Here is a 15162-nt window from a genome sequence, read left to right as displayed (position 1 = left end):
TTTTCAAGAAAATATTTAACCCCTATTCTTCTGATCACAGTGTGACTGAATCCTGCCATGCACTAATTTTGCTGTTATTCTGAGATTTGGAGTTTATTCAAATTCTCAGCTCAAATCTAACCTCAAATGCCATTTAATTGTTAGCTCATCTTTCTTCCATTTCAAAGTCCAAAGGTTGAATGTCAAAGTAGCATCTGCTTTGCTCTTTATTTGCCTTCAGCTTCTCTATCCCATGGCTGGACTCAGTGTTTTCTAGAATGAACTATGGACTCCCATCCCAGTCGTGTATCTGGTCTGGCAAGACATCAGTTCAACATGGATTGATAGCACAGTCCAATAGAAATCCAATAACAATGGCTTGTCAGCTTAGATTCATGACCCCTTCTCATTATTGCTATCTTTCTTTTAGTCAGATAATGGTTAAAACCTCTCTTATTTAGTGTTCAAAAATAGCTTTTTGTTATTTATCTGGAAAATATATCATTTATACCATTCTAAGGAACATGTACATCACAATTTGTGCATGAAGCTAAGTCCTCTTGAACTCTGGCTTGTTCTTATTTTTTTAATTTATTTTCCTTCTAATTAGCTGCTGTTTCAGTGACAGTTATCAACCACTGTAAGTATATTCTTAGTACAGATATAAATGATTTAATTGTCAATATATGAAGTTTCATGCTCTGCTTCCTTCTTGGACCAATCCCAATAAACTATGAAAATCCAGTTTTAAAAATTACTATAGCATAACTAAGACCATGTTCTACATGACAGCACCAAAAGATTTTAGAAATTTTTAAAGCTGTGCAATTGGTCATTTACTCCAAAAATATTTTGACAAAGAATGGTAGATGCAGCCTCCTTAGACAACCACACAAGTTTCTCTCCACTCCTGGTTTAGACTCCATATATTGAAATATAACTTGCTATGCCATAGAAGAGAATCATTAGCTTTACAAAAATACTACAAAACATTCTGTGGCCCTAAGAGGGCAAATTAAGGAGATGGATTGGGTTTATATCTCACTTCAGTGGTTTGCTTGCTGTAAGGGTGAGCATGTGGGCAGGTTGCATAGCCTCTATAACATCAGTTTCTCTCAGAAATAAATGAGCTAAGCAGAAGAGCACTTAGGACGCACCTGGGACAGAGTAGGCACTCAGTGAATGCTGACTATCATTAACCCATGAATCCTTAGACACTCATCTTGAACCCTCCTAGGGTCATCATAGTTCATCTGCATGGGGGGTAGCAGAAAGGAACATATGGAGAAATAATTGGTTATTATAAAGTAAATGTTTTGAGAAAAATATCTTTAGAGTACAAAATTAGAACTACTATCTTTTTAACATATCTGCCTGAAAAATGTCTGAGTTTATATATCACATCTATATTGCGAGTGTAGACCTCACATGTAAATAAAGACTTATTGAAACACAGCCACACCCGTTCATTTACCTTATTACCTTTGACTGCTTTCATGATGCAACAGTAGTCAAGTAGTTGCAACAGCGATTACCTGCCCTTCAAAGCCTAAAATATTCATTGTCAGTCCCTTGGCAGAAAAAGTTTGCCAACCCCTGGACCAGAATATCACTTAAGATCAACTAAAGGCAGACTAGAAACATTCAATGGATTAGTGTAAATTATCTTCAAGATATATTTCAGCAGTCTTCTTCTAATACCATAAAAATGCCTCAGTATGATTCTTAGGAGACAGAATCTAAAAGACAAAATATATTTACTTCACTTTGGCTTATAGCCACACATTATAACATTCTGAGTCCCCCTGAAAGCAGAACTGGAGACAAGTACTTGTGTGCAGGTAGTTTATTTGGGAAGTAATCCTAGAAAACAGCAGTGGGGGATTGGAAAGATTGAAATAAGGTATGAGAAAAAGGATGTGTTATCCAGCTGATCATTGCTGTGGGAAACTGGGGCTTAATCCTGAAAAACAAACCAAAAAAAACCCCCAAATTGCTGAGTAAATGCAACTGCACTGTCCACCTGAGGGATGGAAGAAGAGAGCATTCATCCACCAGCTTCAGTCTTTCATTGGGAAAGTCCCCCATAGGGTATGAGTTCCCTTAAATTTCCAAATTTGCACATGCACCAGCGCTAAAGAATTTCCTTATATATTCTCCAACTCAGCCACATAGAAAAGCCAGGCTCAGAAACTGAGAGACACAGTGCAGCTGTGGTGAGGTGGGTGAGGTGCTATCAGGCTGCTCAGACATGAAGTAAGTTGCCTAGCAGTGGCAGGTGCAGAAGGCAGACCAAGAGGATCTGAGACAGTGCACAAGAGGCGTCCAATATAGTGCGTGTTACTCATTGAGTGCTTAGGCTGTACGCATCACTGAATGAGAAATGCTTTCTCTGCATTATCCCATTAACTTCGATACCAATACAATGAGCTGAACAGACTTCTTTAACCAGTTTTTATGGTTAAAGAAATTAACAAGGGAACTTAAGTTAGAGACACTAAATAGATAATAATAACCATAATAGTAGTTAATATTTATTTCCTGAATTGTTTGATATGCTAGCCAGTACCACAGTCCCTTTACTTGAATTGATTCATTTAATTCACATAATAGGCATCTGAGGTAGGGGAACTTGTGTGTATTTTATGCATGAGGACACCCAGGTTTAGAGAGGTTAAGCAACCTGCCTAAAGACACACGGCTAGTAAATGCCACAGCTTAGTTGGGACTCAAACCCAGGTCTCCCTGACTCCAGAGTTTCTGCTCTTAAACATTTCCTTAATCTGCTCTACAAAATTTTTATAATTTCCTCTTGGCCAGACACAAATCTATCATTGCATACATTTTCTGTTAGAATTTTAGTGAGCATTTTAATGATTGCTGCACCCTGACTAGACCAAACACTCAATCTAGATCAGTCAATAAAAAGGTTGAAAACCCCAACATGTTTATCATTTAATCAGTTATTTTAATCACTTGATATTGCTTAGCTGACTGGAGAATAGTGTACATCCCAACTAAATTATAATCAATAAGTATGCTGGAGTCTTAACCAAGTGCTTATTGGCTTTATATTTTCATTACTTAGCTTCTAGGTGGTAGAAAAGTGATCCGGGTCTATAAATAGTATTTAAAAGCACATTAGTATATTTTCAAGTGATTTTCATTGCACAATGTACTATATAGCTTTACACATGATGACAGGCAAAAGGCAGTGTCCCAGGATGAAAAGATGAATTAGGTCTCACAACAACCTGGGGCAATGAGAATAGTCCTGAATCTAGAGTCAGAAGTCATGCATTCATGATCCAACTCTGCCACACAGGTGGCCCAATGCAAGTTCTTTTGCCCCTCAAAGTCAATTCCCTTATGTTCACAAGGAGGTACAGTATACCTGCCAGACTATCATAAGGTTTGGATGAGATCATATACTTGAGAACACTGAGTAAACCCTAAATATGATAATAAACACAAAGGATAGCTACCAGGATAGAAGTCTATTTCAGCTGGGGGTTGTAGGAGCAACTGAGCTGATGTCAGATGTGACTTTTGCTCCCTGTGAATACAATCAACTGATTATTTTCTGTCAAAAATGATGCACCTACAGTAATAAATCAAAAAGCCTAAAAGGATAGAAATTTACAAACTGCCAGGGAATCTTTTCAGCCCCTGGATGATCATGATTACTACTTATATTTCAGTAAGACATTCGTCAGTAGCCTTGCTGCTTGTGAACATTAGCATTTTGGGCCAAGGAAATAACTAACAATATGTTTTAAACAAGACCCTTTTTTTCTTCAGTCAAAGCACATAGCTTTGGGACAATTTTTGAAGTTTTCATAAAAATAAGTGTTTCAGTTAAATTAATGAACAAAATTTACACTAACTATAATTGCAATAGAGGACAAAATATTTATTGAATTGAATAATGATAAAAATTGCCGACTTTTATTAGATGTTTACCATGCGCCAGACATTTAGCTAAACATTTTTATTCTTTCGCATATTCTTGGGGAGTCTACCTTCTACCAGAAACTCAAAAATCCCACAGAAGGATTGATTTCTCAGTTTTCCTCTGTACTTACAAAGTTATTCAAAGTCATGTGAATAATATTTTTCCTTCTATTTCCAAGTAAAGTATTCTGCTTAATGATTCTAGAACATGAGTCTGCTACATTTGAATTCAAATTCATCCATGCCTGTGTAAGTGGGGAATTGAGTTCAAACACACCTTGAGATTTGTAACGACATGGATGAATCTGGAGGACATGATGGTAAGAGAGAGAAGGCAGCCATAGAAGGACAAAACTGCTTGCTTCCACTTAAGGATGGTGGTTACCATGGGCGAGGGGAGGGGGAATGGGGAGTTGTTGTTCAATTGGTATAAAGCCTCACTTATGCAAGATGAATTCGTTCTGGAGGTCTGCTGTACAGCATAGTACCCATAGTCAACAATACTGTATGATGAACTTAAAAATTTGTTAAGAGAGTAGGTCTCATACTAAGTGTTCTTACCACAATAAACAAGCAAGGAACAAATCAACCTTGCTAGAGAACAGCAGTACCCAGATCCTGCATGACCAACTGAGTGAGGTAAAACTTCATCTCCCTTGCAAGAAAGTCCTCTGGGATGCCTAGGCTTTCTTTATTCCCTGCCTCTGAAGCTTCAGAAGAAAAGTTTCTTTCTGCCAAAGCTCCAGGACAAAGAAGAAATGACCTACCTGTTCTCCAGCTCAGAGCAAGTCAGTGAGCTGTCAAGAGCCTGGAGGGAAGTGACGTTGGTTGAAATAAACTTTATGTGATGTTTTTGCAGGAAGGTACTTGCTGACTCTGACACTGCTCTTGATTCTTTTGTCAGACTCCCCTTGTATCTCCCTCAGTTGGTGATTTAATTCCTCCTTTCCTTTACAAGGATCTTTTGCAAAGTCCCTGGCCTCCTTCATTTTATATTCTACTAGGTTTAGAGTGGAGGCCTCTGGTGATATGATCCTCCAGTGCAATCACTGTGCTAACTGCTGGAATGTTTCTAATTGTCCCACCTCAGCATGCATACACACACACGCACACACACACACACACACACACACACACACACACAAAGGGGAAGATACAACTGATAGCACATGGATATACTCTAACAGATGTGTTGTTTTCTTTTTAATTTCGGTAAGAACACTTACTACGAGATGTACCCTCTTAACAAAATTTTGAGTACAATACCATTTTGTTAGTTATAGAGACAGTGTTGTACAGCAGATCTGTAGGACATCGTCTTCTTGCATAGCGGAAATTTTATGCCTGCTGAATAATAATTCTCATTTCCCCTTCCCCTCAGTCCCTGGCAACCACAATCCTATGCTCTAATTCTATGTGTTTGACTGGTTTAGATATCTCATATAAGTGGAATCATGCATTATTTGTGAAATATTATTCAGCCTTAAAATAGATATTTTTTAATTGGCACAGAGTTCGGGGCTGTATATTTTGTTGTTTTTTACTTTTAATTAATTTTCCAAAATTTACAAAATTGAATATTTTACCAAAAAATGAGATTTCTGCCTTCTCTTGAAATACTGGTAGCTTTACAACAATGGTTCACATTCCAGTCTGGGGACAGCCCATGAGAGCTGAGAGGGGCCTGCCTTTATAGACTGGCTAGGTCGCTTTAATACACCACAGTCAGCTCCTGACCCACTTTCGCTACATTTCCTGGCTGGCCACTATAATATGAAAATTTAATCTTGGTTGACAAACTTCATTTTCACCTCCAGAAACTATATGTCTTTGAGTGATCAGCCTCCAAGAGAAAAGCAAAGTTACATGCCTGCATGTCCCTTGCCAGGGACAAAAGCTTTCTTATATCACCCAGACTGACTTAGGTCTCTATTGATAAAATACGAGGAACTAGAATGTAGTAGAATATAAGTTCCACGAGGACAAGGATTTCCGTTTGTTTTCTTCACTACTGACCGTATCTGCAGGGCCTAAAACAGTGCCTACACATAGGAGGTACTCAATAAACACCCGTTTAATGACTAGATGAACCAAATGCATAAGATATCTGCACGTCTTCCAACTTCTTGAGGTAGAAAAAGGATATTCTACTCATTTAATGATTGTGATCCTAAATCTTGGCTAAAGGATAAAACTAAACGTCTAGACCATTTTATCTCTATGACAGAGAGTTAGTGGTTAAAGCAATGCGGAGTTAAACAGCTTAAGTTCCAACTCTAGCTTTCTATGAACAGCTGTGTGACCTTGAACAGGTTACTTATCTTTTTTTGTACCTCAATATCTCTATAAAATGGCATTTACCTCATAGCGTCGTGAGGTTAAATAAGATAATTTATACAAAGGATTTAGCAGAATATTTAGCACAAAGCCCATGCTTGTTAAATGCTAGATGTTAATGTTGTAACTGGAAGCTCATTTTAGAATAGAGGCTAATAAATCACTCTGTCTGGAGCAAAGAATTCACATAGGACAGTAGTGGGAGATAATGGCAGAGTTAAGTGGAGGGTCCAGAATTCAGTGCTAAGGAGTCTAGACAGTGAGAGTGATACAGGGTGCATAAGCAGGGAAATGGTTTAATGTTCCCCCAAATATGCACGAGAAAAGTAATCTGATAGCAGCAGGGGATGGGCTGGATTAAAGGCAGGTACTACCCATGATCTCTATATGGAATAACACAGATCCCAGGCTTTCTTTTGCTTCTTTTCTTATCACATTTGTAGAAATTATTCTTAGTTCCTTCAATTTGAGAAGTTTGATAGAGTTCTAAAAGATAAATTTGTTCCTGGATTTGTAAATAAGGCAAAGCCAGGACCTCAGGCTCCCTCCCTCTGAGGCAGAATAATCTGCATCAGCACTTCCAGAATAATAATCAAGGAAGGAAATGTCACGCACTCCCATTGCTCTCTCTCCATGGTACTTATGCCTTTCAAAATAGCAGGCCCTTGTGACCGAGAGGTCATATGGAAAGCTATCTTGGGAGCTCTTCAAACCCAGCCCTCTCCACGAGTTTCTTTATGACCCAGTGAGAGGAGGAAGCAAAGAAGGACATGTTGTTTGGAGTTGTTACAAGCACTGTTCCATCTGGACTCTCTCCATCCACGGATGGAAAATTCAGTTAGTCTCCAGTTTAAAGCTATTTCTCTAGGACTAATAAACAGTATTTCCTAAATTGTTAAAATTACTAAACAGGAGGCATCTTAGAGGTCTTTCCAGCCAAATACCCAGAGAAGGAAACCACTAAGTAGCATCCTAAGAGGGGATCTGGTTTTATGAACAAAAAAGGAGTTGATTCTATTTTCATTCAGATTATTAGCCTTCACTCATGCATATATTTATTCACCCATTCAACAAATATATATTGAGTATCTAATTTATTCTTGGCCCTAGCCACATAGTATTGAACAACACAATGTATTTGTCAACATGGGACGTATATATGTATACGTCACAAGTCCCTGTCTAATGCCTTTGGAGTCTGTACAGAATAATAATTAACAGTTTGAATTTCAGAGTCACATAGACCTGAGACAGAATCCCATACTAGTTATATGGTCTTGGGGAAATTACTTAATTTCTCTAAGCAACAGCTACTTTATCAGCAAAATGAAGAAATTCATAGAATCTATCTTATATCTTGTTTTAAAGATTAAGTGAGATAAAGCATGTAAACAGACTATCATCATGCCAGGGACATAGTAAGTGCTCAGTAAGTGTTAGATATTATAATTATGACAAGCATGATGCCTCTTGTAAATACGCACTACTCGCTCATCCTCAATTTTTCAGTAAGAGCTCACTCTAATAACAGATTTCATCCTTGCTCCCACGCACCTGTTCCTACACAACCATTGGTACATCTTTTAAACTTATCTGGTTATGAACAAAAGAATAATGAAAGAAAGAACACCCATCTTTTGGAATCAGTAGAAGAGCAGTAGACCCAATCTATAAACTTGGCTTCATCAATATTATCAAATAGCTATCAAAGTGTGAGCTAAAGTATTAAAATGATTGATTGCTTTAAGAGTTTTCCATTTTTTAATTTTGGATAGATACTGATAATAAACACATCAAATAAAACACATAACATTTAATAAGATAGGCACTAGCAATCATTAGAAAGACAAAATAAAATTATCTGTCCCTAAATAATATTTGTAATTCTCAAAATGTTGTCTCAGTGAAAATGATATTACTCTTACTCAAAAACTGAACAGTCTAGAAGCCCTAGAATAAAAGAGTAATTTAAGGTAATCCTTAACTTACCAATTTCTAAATTATCCTTATAGATTCATTCAGAATTAAAGGTATATACATAAAATTTTTATTACTATATTCATAAATGCTTTACTTTTTTTCTGAAGATCTTTTACCCATTTAATACCAAACTATGAATTGGGGAAAGATTAGTTTTAGAAATAACTTAAAAGTAGCCACCTATACTATATAGTTTTAGAGGCCAAAGAGGTTACACATATCATATTTCTCCCTTGCTTCCCTGGAAGTTCAGTTAATTACTTTAATTAGTATTTTAACTCAAATTCTCATGAGGAAGGTAAACATTTAAGCTGTTATCAAGTGTTTATATTTTGACATGAATAAATTTATTAGCATGTTAATATGTAATTATATGTTCATTGACCAAGAGTCAAACAGTACTGAGGATTGGAAAGAGCACTGAAATTCTCATTCTTATTCCATGCAAAAAATAAACAATTGTCAAAGCTTCACATACACGCTTACACCTACACACATATATTTTTTATATAAATGGCGCCATATTCTACATACTGTTTTTATATGTATTTTTTAAGCTAGCTGTGAATTTTGATGACCCTTCTGTGTTTATGTGTGTAGGGTCACTATTTTAATAGCTGCGTGGTACCCATGTTTTATTTAACCATTCTCCTTAATGGTGAATATCCAGGTTATTTCCAATTATTTGCTATTGCAAAAAATGCTGAAATTAATGTTCTTGTATACATATATATGTATATATATATACATATATGTGTTTGTATACATATATATATATGTATATGTCTTTGTGTATATGGGTGAATATATTTTTAGGATAAATTCATATCTCCAGACATAAAATTACAATAATAATACTTAGTACATTTAAAATTTGATAGATATGTCAAATTGCCTTCCAAAAACATTTCATCAGTCTAGAACCCCACTGTGTATTTTAGGAATTCTGCAAGCAACAAAAAATCTTAATTGGGCTTCCCTGGTGGCGCAGTGGTTGGGAATCTGCCTGCTAATGCAGGGGACACGGGTTCGAGCCCTGGTCTGGGAAGATCCCACATGCCGCGGAGCAACTAGGCCCGTGAGCCACAATTACTGAGCCTGCGCGTCTGGAGCCTGTGCCCCGCAACGGGAGGGGCCGCGATAGTGAAAGGCCCGCGCACCGCGATGAAGAGCGGTCCCCGCACCGCAATGAAGAGTGGCCCCCGCTTGCCGCAACTGGAGAAAGCCCTCGCACGAACCGAAGACCCAACACAGCCAAAAATAAATAAATAAAAAAAAAAAAAAAAAAAAAATCTTAATTAAAAGTAATATAAATAAAAGGAGGTTTATTTTTCTCACAAAATAGTAAGTGTGGAGGCAGACACCTACTGGTATTTGTTCAATAATATTATAGCTGCATATCTGTGACATCCTTGGCCTTTCCCTTATGATGACAAGATGACAGCCATTGCTGCAGGTATCGCATCTACATTCAAAACATAATGAAGCCAAGACAAGGAGGTACCTTCTACAATTCTACTTTCTCATCAACAAATACTCACTTTCTCATAAACCTCCACCACAGACTTTTTCGTATATTTATTGATAGAGCTCTGTTATATGACCACCATAGCTGCAAAGAAGGCTGGGAAATGACTGTTTACGTTTTTGGTCTCTAAAGTTAAGGTAAACAAGGGAGAAAGTGGCAGAAAATGGGTGTGGGTTAGCAAAATATCAGTGTTTACTAAACACACAGAAGTGTTTGAGAATTCCCATTTTATTGCATCCTTGCCAACACTAGAAAACTCAAGCTTCTTACCCATCTGTCGGGTTACTGAAAGATATATCTGATTTTTAAATTTTTCATTTACCTAATAATCTATGAGGTTGAGCGTCTTTTTTATTTTTATAAATTTATTTATTTTAATTTTTATCTATTTTTGGCTGCGTTGGGTCTTTGTTGCTACGCGTGGGTTTTCTCTAGTTGCGGCGAGCAGGGACTATTCTTCATTGCGGTGCGCAGGCATCTCATTGCAGTGGTTTCTCTTGTTGCGGAGCACGGGCTCTAGGCATGCGGGCTTCAATAATTGTGACACATGGGCTCAGTAGTTGTGGCACACGGGCTTAGTTGCTGCACGGCATGTGGGATCTTCCCGGACCAGGGCTCGAACCCGTGTCCCCTGAATTGGCAGGCAGATTCTTAACCACTGTGCCACCAGGGAAGCCCAAAGTCTTTTTTATTTTTAAAAAAACGTTGGCCATTTGTAATTCTCTTCTAGAATTTTCAATTTATATCAATTGTTCATGAATTGCTCATCTTATTATATTCCAGGAGTAGGTTAACATAGAGGGATATATCATGGGTATAAGTCATGAGAAAATGACAACAAACAAGAAGAACCGTGAACTGGAAAGTAGGACACTGAATATAAACCTCAAGAACTTCCTTTGTTTTTAGGTCCATCATTACATTAAAGAATAATTGCTGTCCGTGGCAACCCCACAGCTTCAGAGGGTCTGAAGCGTTGTATAGTTAAAGTATTATTCTAAGATTCTGTGATAAAACTAGGTCAGGTGTTTCATGCTTAGCTAATATTCAGAATTACCTATGGATTATGCCCACTTACTCAATGTTCCCCAATTCCAAAGATTATGAATCAGTAGGTTTTTTTTTTTTTTTTTTCTTTTTCCCTAACAAGGGCCACAGTAGATTCCAATGTTTAGCAAGTTGGTACAGGCAAATCATCAGCCTAGATGGGAGGTAATTTCTCTCCGTGGTGCTGAAAGTAAATATCTTTGTAGAGAAGAAAAAAGAAAATTCAGGGAACAAAATTCCAACAAAACTCATACTTCACGATAGAAATAACTACTTGTTCTATAATCAAAAGGACCAACAGATTACAATGTAAATAAACTAAGTGTGTTAATTTTATAGGTTTACCAAGTATTAGTTAGCAAAATAAAAGCATTAGATATTATTCTCTATTTAGAACAAAAATTTAATTAATTTGATCTCTAGCATAACTGAATGTCCAGTGCAATTTTCCTGTTTTAAGTGAAAAAAATTTTGCTTTATTTACTACCTTGAGGGAGAGTCTGAGTGATGTTTTTAAAACTAAAAATTCCTATATTCATCTTTGGGAAAATTCAATGTGGCTATTAAGAGATTTACTGACCTAATCTGCCTTACTTTTTATCTCATACCTCATAATAAAAATTAACCTTCCCCAAATTACCTAACGACTTTTGGTGGGAAAATGTCTATGTAGCTACAGCATTTGTCTTAGTTAAACAGTGTGCAGAATTTAAGAGTGTAGACTCTGGAATGACTGCTTGAGTAGAAACTCCAACTCCAATACTTACTATCTATGTGATCTTAGGTAAAGCTATTATCCTCTCTGTGTCTCAGGTTCTTTTTATGCAAAGTGGGAGTAGTAATATTATATATCACATAGAGTTATTATGCATGCTTAATGACTGAATACATGTAAATGTCTCTGTGCCTGTTATATAGTAAGCATTAAGCAATTTAACATTAACTACATGTTTCCTACTAAGCACCACAGATAACCATCAGCAAGTTATTAAACACATGCCTCTACATGCCATCCCTCTATGTACATAAAGAAACAACACATAAGATATGTCTCAATTATAATACAATTTTTGTAGTCTTTGAGACTAGAATATAGATCTATTAAGCGAGGTTGTATGCCACTGTTGTATACCACTAATGTTTACCACAATAATTTTATCAGTTATCTATTGCTACAAAACAAACTATATATGGGTGAAATGGAAAAGAGGAAGTTGTTTGGTCTGTTCTTTTGATGTATTATGAAAAAATCTTATTTATTTTTGATCTTATGAGTTTTCTGTGAAGAGATATATTAGGGGTGAGTTTTTAGATGAGGAAACTAAGACAGAGAGAGGATAACCTGTTACCTCTCCCGGCCACTTCATAGAAAACTCCCCTTCATAGAATTCTGTCCCAAACTGTTGGGCATCAGAGTGAAAGATTCTTAGCTGTTTAGAGGAGAAGTGACCAAAAAAAATGTATTGGAGAGATTAGAGAAAGCAGATGGGTCGTTAAGGAAACAGTCTGCCCATTTCATGATTTAACTTGAGCCCACTCTGCCTTTTAGCACAAAGGATTACTGGTTGGGAGGAAACTAGGCATCTCCTTTAACACAAAGCCTAGGCTTTTGCAGACCAATTAATGAGTCAATGTAACCCAGCCAAACTTATAAAGTAACTAGTTCAATACCAGTGATCAACAAACACTTGTCTGCAGGTGTCCTAGCTCTGAAGGGATAGTGAACAAAAACAGCAGATATTGTAAACAAAAGTGCAAACAAATCTGTTTGGATTATTTTCAGATAAGTCAGATGGATACATTTGGAATTATAAACCTCAGTAGCCCAGGAATTGTAGATGCGAGAAGGATTGCTTTGCTTCACACAATTCATCTTCACTGAATTATGTCCTTTCTCTTCACCCACCATGCATTTCCTCACCCCATCCCACCTCCACTGTAATTTCACTTTTTTACATGTCTATTTACTCTCAGAGCCTGATATCATCTAACTTATCAAACTAGAAAAGTATATAAGCAAAGGGTCTCTCCTCAGAGACTCAAAAAAAGACAAAGCAATATATTAGAAATTTGGGGTATCAAACTACTGGTGTCAGCCTCAAAGATGTGAAGACTTAACATTTGTAAGGGATTCGGAAAGATTAGATGTTTGTTAATAAAAACTTCATCTTCATGTCCTACATAAGAATTGGCTTTTCTTAGAATAAGCTGGCTCTCATGAACTCAGATATTGAGACAACTCAGTGTGGGGAAAGGGGTTGCAGAGACCTTAGCAGCTTATAAATGCTAATGACATATTTTTACCAGAGGGTCTTTGCTGTGGAGTTGAGTGAATATGCTGTGAGGGAAAAAAAAAAAAAAAAGAACACTGGTTTCAATTATTAAAATGGTTTGTTGGCAATAACACATACAGTGCTTAAGATATAGCTCTCTATATCGCACAGGCAGGGTAAAATAAAAATTATTTATGTGCTAACCCAAAGAGGGGAATTAGTGATCAAAATGCTTGGTACTGTCAGAGAGACCAAATCGGTATTTCTAAAGGCGGGGTGGGGGTTAGTGAGGGTGGAGTTCATAGAGTCTTCTACTTTGATTTTTTGGGGGGAGTACAATCACAATGAACACGTAGACATCCCAATGCCACAGGGGCCCAACTGTTCTAACTATTATGCAGTGAATTAAATTAATGGAAACCATGTTGGGAAAAAATATATAATTTATTTTCAGTCCTGGGAAATGTCTAATGTCTCTTGGGAATGGAACTACTCAGGAAAACAAATGAAATAGAATATGATAGGTCTATGATATGTTTAATTTTTGCCTATAATTTAATTGAGTTGACCGATAGCCAAGCTTATTCAGCCACTTGGGCACACAACAGCTTCAGTGGCAATTGGTCAATTTTTCCACATCACCCTTGTTCAAAATGGGACCCTGTTTGGGGTCTCTAAGTCTCCCTTTTACAACTCACCAAACTCATTTTGTGCTATATTTTGTGGATGCAGTTAACTAGCATTAGAAAACCCTGATTAAAGCATTATGATTAATTCAAGCATATTCATTTCTACTTCATCAGTTTTGTTCATCTGAATCTGTGCTCAATGCCTTTTTAGCCACTGCTCCTTTATTTAAATAAAAAATTAAAATATATTCTCTGTACCGATAGCAGAGAGGGGGAAAATTGGGGTGCCATGGGGTTGTGCTTTGATCTATTTGCAGGTTCTTCTAGAGCTGGGAGCCTATAAATTTATTTATGCTAAGAACATTTTTAGACTTGAGTTTTAGATCAGATGTAAATTTCAAAGGAACTTTAAGCAGCACGTTTCTCCCTCATTGAAGTGCGAAGTATCAAAATGGTATTTGATGTCCAAGGGACTTGTAAAGTCTTCAGTTTCCTTTGAGCAAAGAAGGGCATAATTTTCTACTATCAAAAAGGAATTAAAGTCCCAATTTCTATATTTTTCTCACAAGTTTTCTTTTCTCCATTTTGACTATTTTCTCCCTTAGCTTCTCCTCTATTTCTTAATGGTTTGTCTATCCCCAGAATCCTTAGATTTCTTTAGTAAAGTTACTCTGTACCTGTACATTGCCATCTATCTTCTGTGAGGAAGAGAAACTTGTCCACTGGATAAAGCACTGAGGATTTAACTGAAAATGGATCTGGTGAGATGACCTCTTGAGAAAGAGAGAGATTCAGAGAGTGAACTCACCCACTAACAAATGCATGGGGTAGGGAAATTTCAGCCGTGCTCTCATGTATATTAACCCCTTGCTGATTTTCCCACTCCACTGTGCATGAAAAGCCACATTTAGGTTGGCACATGTTCCTTTCTTTGAAAATGTGACATTTTGAGAAGCCAGTCATCGACAATGCTGTGAAGATAATGCTCAGGGCATTTTGAACATTAGGGAAACTCTTCACTCAGAATTTATTCCTTCTGATGTTATTATTAACTTCCCCCTTCTACACAGAAGACCTGAAATGATTGAGGGAGGAAATTTCACCAGAAAAGTGGCAAAGTTGAAAACTGCTCCAGTCATGACCACAAGCCCTGGCATGTGTTACTAACCATCTAGAATATTTTAGTGAATAAACAACGTGACATTGCACCATACTTTCACTGTGTAACTTCTGCTAGTCCCAGAAATTGAAACAAACCAGGAAAGGAAAGCAGGTTGACACAATCAAAAACATAAAACTCATTAGGATAAGACTTCTGAAAGTGATTTCAGGACAGGAAGTTTAGAGGTATGCTTCAGCAGAAGGCATGAGCATGAATGCTTGTGTATGTGTGGGCACAGGGGAGGGGGTGCCTCAAAAGACTTTAATAATTTCA

Source organism: Balaenoptera acutorostrata, chromosome 2 (assembly GCF_949987535.1).
Source record: "Balaenoptera acutorostrata chromosome 2, mBalAcu1.1, whole genome shotgun sequence".
NCBI lineage: Eukaryota > Metazoa > Chordata > Mammalia > Artiodactyla > Balaenopteridae > Balaenoptera > Balaenoptera acutorostrata.
This window is presented reverse-complemented; position numbering follows the sequence as displayed.